Source organism: Papio anubis, chromosome 3 (genome assembly GCF_008728515.1).
Source record: "Papio anubis isolate 15944 chromosome 3, Panubis1.0, whole genome shotgun sequence".
Lineage (NCBI taxonomy): Eukaryota > Metazoa > Chordata > Mammalia > Primates > Cercopithecidae > Papio > Papio anubis.
In genome coordinates this window covers 134105917-134111916 of record NC_044978.1, presented here as the reverse complement: position 1 = coordinate 134111916, position 6000 = coordinate 134105917, and positions in this window count along the sequence as shown.

The window sequence follows — 6000 nt, the reverse complement described above, 5'->3', positions numbered from 1 at the left end:
GGATGGACTTTACTCTTGTATCTCCTTGATTAAGTTAAACACGTAACTCCATTTGTGTGGGTTAAGCTGCCAGCTGATGAATAGATTATTTCCAGTGTTTGTGAGCTTCCCTCCAAATTCTTAGAGTAGATTTGTATAGCGTAGTATAATTGACTTGAGAGTCTTTCAGATAATGTATGATGGTTACATATGTGCCACTGTCATCATAAAGGCAGGGTCGTCATTTGAATTATTGCCCTTCACAGTCATCTGTATTCACAAACTTCCTAGCTTCACCGTAATCAACTTGCAAAGAAAGCCGTGCCGTTGGTTAAAAAAGAAAAAGTGTGATTAACAGTACACGTCTCTACTTCAATAAAATAAAATAACAACAAAATAAAAACTGGAGTAGGGGAGAAGGCATACACCTGACTGTTGCTTAAACAGAAGGCATATTTTTTGAAAAATATAACTCAACTGCATAAATTAGGAAAAGGTATATAAACCTAATAGCTGCCACAATAAAAGGTCATAAAATGAAGTGATGAAGAGTGCCGGCTTTGCAGGTCCCACAGAGCTGGCATCAAATATTTGCACCAGATTAATTAGCAGACCAACTTTGGGTAAGTCACTTAACCTCTATAATCCTCAGTTTCTGTATATGCAAAATGACAATAATAATAGTATTTGCCATCATTAGGTATTTGAGAGAATTAAATGAGAGAGTATGGGAATATTTAATATAGTACCTGAACAAGTATTTAGTAGATGGTTATTTATTCTTATTAATATGCACCAAAGTCAACTTGGTAACTCAGTGAAAATATGAATTTCTCCAAACTACTGGGCAACTAAGTATATGTAAAAAGAACTCCAAATTACTCTCTGTAATAGAAATAAGTGGTAAAAAACATGAATTCGATTTTTTATGTAATTTGCCATTACATAGCTAGATTTATTTTCTAGTCATAATAACATTCTTAAGAAGTAATGTTTTTTCTAGTATTTAAAAAATTTTTCTTGAACCCCTAGAATTTGTCAGCTATTCTAAGGCCTGAGTGAAGATAAAGCAGTGGACAAGGCAGGTAGAGTTCTTGCTTTCCTGAAGTTTACATTCTTGTCAGTAGAAGAATGAGGTGAAGACAGACAGAAAACAAATGTATTAATAATACATAAATAAGGTAATTTCATTAAATGATACATGCGATGAGAATAAGAAATCAACATGCTACTCAGTGCATGACTGGGTGACTTCTTTGATTTGCATGTTGTGTTAGGCCATTCTTGCATTGCTGTAAATACCTGAGACTGAGTAATTTATAAGCAAAGAGGTTTAATTGGCTCACAGTTCTGCAGGCTGGACAGATATGGTGCTGGCATCCGCTCAGCTTGCGAGAAGGTCTCAGGGAGTTTTTACTCAGGGCAGGAGATGAAGAAAGAGCTGGCAAGTCACATGATGAAAACAGGAGCAAGAGAGAGAAAATTGGAGGTAAGGCACCACACACTTAAATAACCATATCTCTCAGGAGAACTCCCTCACTATGGCAAGGACAGCACCAAACCATGAGGGATCTGCCCCCATGACCCAAACACCTCCCACTAGGCCCCACCTCCAACATTGAGGATTACATTTCAACATGACATTTGGTTGGGAACAAGTATGCAAACTATATCAGGAGTGTCAGGAGTGGACTTTCTTTGAAATTATATTTAAACTGATTTCCAAATAATAAGAAGGCCAGCTACAGCCAGGACAAGACCCTAAACTGGGAACAAGTCTACTGTATTTCTGTGTAGGATGAACAGAAACCAGGACAGCGTGTCTGGAGCTCATTGGTCTAGGGGAAGAAAAATGCTCAAATAATTTATTTAGTTCTTTAACTTATTTTCCCTTTTATGGCTCACTGACTACTTTCTATTTAATTAACATGTTTATTCTTCATGTTAGAACAAAACCTTTCTTTTATTTATTTACTTACTTTTATTTTGTTTTGTTTTTTTGAGATAGAGTCTTGCTCTGTCACCCAGGGCAGAATGCAGTGGCACAATCTTGGCTCACTGCAACCTCTGCCTCCTGAGTTCAAACAATTCTCCTGCCTCAGTCTTCCAAGTAGCTGGGATTACAGGTGCTTGCCACCATTCCTGGCTAATTCTTTTATTTTTAGTAGACACAGAGTTACACCATGTTGGCCAGGCTGGTCTTGAACTCCTGACCTCAGGCAATCTTCCTGCCTCAGACTCCCAAAGAGCCGAGATTATAGGCATGAGCCACCACACCCAGCCAAAAACATCTTTTAAATCTAGGATAGCTACAATATCATGGAACAAGCTCACTGCACCATTCTGATATCACTGACAATATTAAAAATTATACAAAATTTCTGTCACTAGTAAGTTTCAGTGAGTCTATTTCCATCTGCAGGAATGGAAGTAGGAGGTGGGGGAAAATAGAGAACGCAGAATTGTGATATCCTTGTCCCACCAGCATGCAAATCATTTATCAGTGCACCACTATACAGAAGCTTTCACTGCCAGGGGTCTCTGAGCAAATCATTTCCATTACTAGTGTGTTCTAATAATCCCTTTGCTGACTCAGCTACCTGAATATAAATATCATAGAAATGACTAGGAAATAAAAGCCACTTTGAAACGGCAAAAAGGGATCTAAAAGAAAATGTTCCCTACATATGCCTTCATATTCGTAACTCTTTGTTTAAAAATATGCTTATCATAAAGTCTTTTGACTCTGTTTGAAGCCAATAAAAGAAAAATAATTCCTTTCCACATATCACTATATGCTGTTAAAGCTTCCTATCTTGAATGGCAGCTGTTTTACCCCATACTAACACCATGGATATAGAAAATCTCCTAATATTACACACACACACACACACACACACACACAAACACACACACACCCCAACTGAAATTGCCATAAATATCAAAATAGCCACAATGAATTCCTTAGTATTAAAGTCTTCATTGTTTATTCAATATCGGTCTTAGTGGGTTGTCTTGAGGTACAAATGGGATCATGCGCTATTTATTTGTGATACACCAGAGGCATTTTTTAGTCTCTGCTGGAGTTTCTGTTTCCTCCTGTATTTGCTTTACATATTCAGCCTTCCCCTCAACCCCCAACAGCCTTTAAATACTACTAGCTGTTGAATTTAAAGGCTGGCGTCTGGGGGGAAAAATCCTTTGTGAAATCTATATGGTGACAATATTAAAGTAAAAAAGTAGACTAGTAATACAATAAATGAGGAGCACTGAATCATGCCAGAATACATTGTATCCCTGACAGTTCAAGTGAGATTTGTAAATGGTTCTACTATTCTTTTTTGGAATACATATATGATGTCAATTCATTCTTTTCCAGTCTGGTATAAATATGTGCACATTTTTAAAAAGCATGAAGTTTCCTTGTATGTAGATTCCAACGCTCTTTTTGCATTAATGCTGGTAGGTCAGGTTGAACCTAAATAAGACCTGTTTAACAATCAGCAATGTCTTGCTTGGTTCCTAAAAGGCATGTGTATTGACCTCCTTGCCTTGGAGGTCACCCTATGGAGACAGTTCAGTATGTGTGTGTATGTATATGCAGTGGTGTGGGGAAAGAATTGATTATTTGCATTTGACTCCATTTTTGCCCTCAACAGAACATAATTACAGCCATTTATAATAATAATATTATTAATATTGTTTCCATATGTATCTATTTCTGCATTTATTCGTTTCTAAATGGTGTCAGTGCTTTTCTCTTTTTTATGTCCCTGAGAGTTTGCTTTACAAAATTTATTATCTAGCATAAAGAAGATTCATCATTTCTTCTAGATTTTTTTTTTTTTTGCCATTTCTTCCGAGATAGAAGCTTCCTGAAAATTACACAGCAAAAATTTGAGAAACAATAGTTGGAATATATGTCTTAGTTTTAAAACAGTGTGCTTGATTCTGAAAAGGAGCTAGCATATGTTATTGCATTAATCTTCTCAGCAGCCAAATGTGAGAGATACCTCTATTTGATAGATGAAAAACTGAGGTTTAAAGAGTAAGAAATCCATAGAAACAAGATTCAAGTTCAGAAGATGCAGCCTCCTGCCAAACTTGGGTGGGGCGCAGGTAAAATTAAGATTAAGTTATTGTAGGAGGAGTGAAAAGTGAAACAACTGGGATGAAACTGCAGTTGGTTCTTAGAGCTGTTGATTGATATTTATTTCTTAAATAATGCTGTAGTAAAGTTTTAAAAAATGCAGAACCCACAAATTTCACTAGGCTAACTATGTAATTAACAACCAAATATTCATTATGAAGAATTTACTAACCCTAGATCCCAAATACTGTGTTTCTGTATTTTTTCTAGTTTAATGAGTGTTAATGGCAAACAAATAATGAAGCTCTTTTGATTGTTTAGTGATTTAATTTCTGAATGGTGTATGCATAGCATAAAGATTAAGTAGGGAATTAACCTAAATATACATTTTTTAAGATGTAAAAGACAAAGAAAATCTACTTTTCCATTCAATGATATAGTCTTCCTTTAAATTAGAAAATGATAAATTTAAAGATAGCCCCTTTTTTTCACTGGTTTGAACATCAGCAAACTAGGGCTTTGTTAGGAAAAAATGGTAATTGTAGCGGCTCCGTCAATCCTGGAAACTGCTATTCTATTATCAGCATTCCAGCTAATTTCAGCAGTCAGCATAGAGTATGGGAAAGGTGACCTTGAATACTGTATCTGACAATCCTTGTTTGGAATATTTGCCAAACTCAACAAATTTTGCAAAACTGAAAGCCAGTGCACATTGAATGGAAAAATTAGAGAATTCAAAGCAGATGAAAGTGCTTTTCAAATCACAATCAGTTCCCTTATCTCTCTTCTAGTTCCATCTCTAACTGCCAGGCTGATTCACTATCATATCATCATTCTTTGTTTTCAGAGTCTCCTTTGCTCTCTCTTGTTCTCTTTTTTAATCACTTTTTATCATGACATCTAGTTTTATATGTTTATATAATGTATCACAGTTTCTACTATTTTGCTACTTTTAACTTCCTTTTTATTTCCCTTTGCTTTTTCCTAAATGGTTTATAAATATCAACCCTAAAAACGAGCCACATTTTAAGGAAATAGGAGCTGACAGCAAAAACAAAAACAAAACCCACCAACAACCTTGACTACTGATTTATGATCATTTATCTAACCTAAGCACTTCACAAATTAGGCATATTGGTCAAAGGAGCAGAGAATTCAGGGCTAGTGATTTTGCAGAGGTCTTATAACCTAATAGCACCTGTAAGGTATAATACTTCTTCCACGATTGTGCACTGATGTGTTTCATGGTTTGAAAGTCATAGAGTGACCTTACTGCTAATCCCATGCTTTCTGATACTCTGTTGGTCTCGTACTATGTCCTATCGTGAAAATCCAGAAATCACCTCTGGATAAAAATGAGACCTAGATTTGTACAGAATCATATTTACTCTCTAAAGCTACTCTTGGGTTCCCTGTTTTAATGAATATCAGAGATCAGACAATCTGCAGCGATGCCCTCCTTAAATTCTACTAAGAAGTCAGTCTCTTAGGAAAACTCTGGGAGTTTTGTGAAATTATAATTCCCTTACTGACACTACAAGAACTGTAACATCCTGGAAAAATCTTTTAAAAAATCTGCTTTTCTAGACATCAGATAGACTTGTGCTTCAAGGCATTCGAGGTGGTCAGAAAGATCTGTTACATGAACCTAGTGGGAGCTTGATATATTCGGTGAGTGAATAAATAAAAGCGAAGAAATGAGTGAAATAAATGCATAACTTGAGAAGTTGAGTAAGTAACAGTTCATAAGGTGTTTGGGTTTTTCCTTCAGTAAGAAATGATTTCATAACTCTTCCAGTCTGGCTCCTATATGATCTGACATGCTTATGTCCTTTGCAGTGAATGGATAGAAAGCCACCTTGGCATCTATACTCCGTATCTAAATGAAAGCCATACCACTCTACTCTGCTTGCTCTGAACTTTTTAATTCC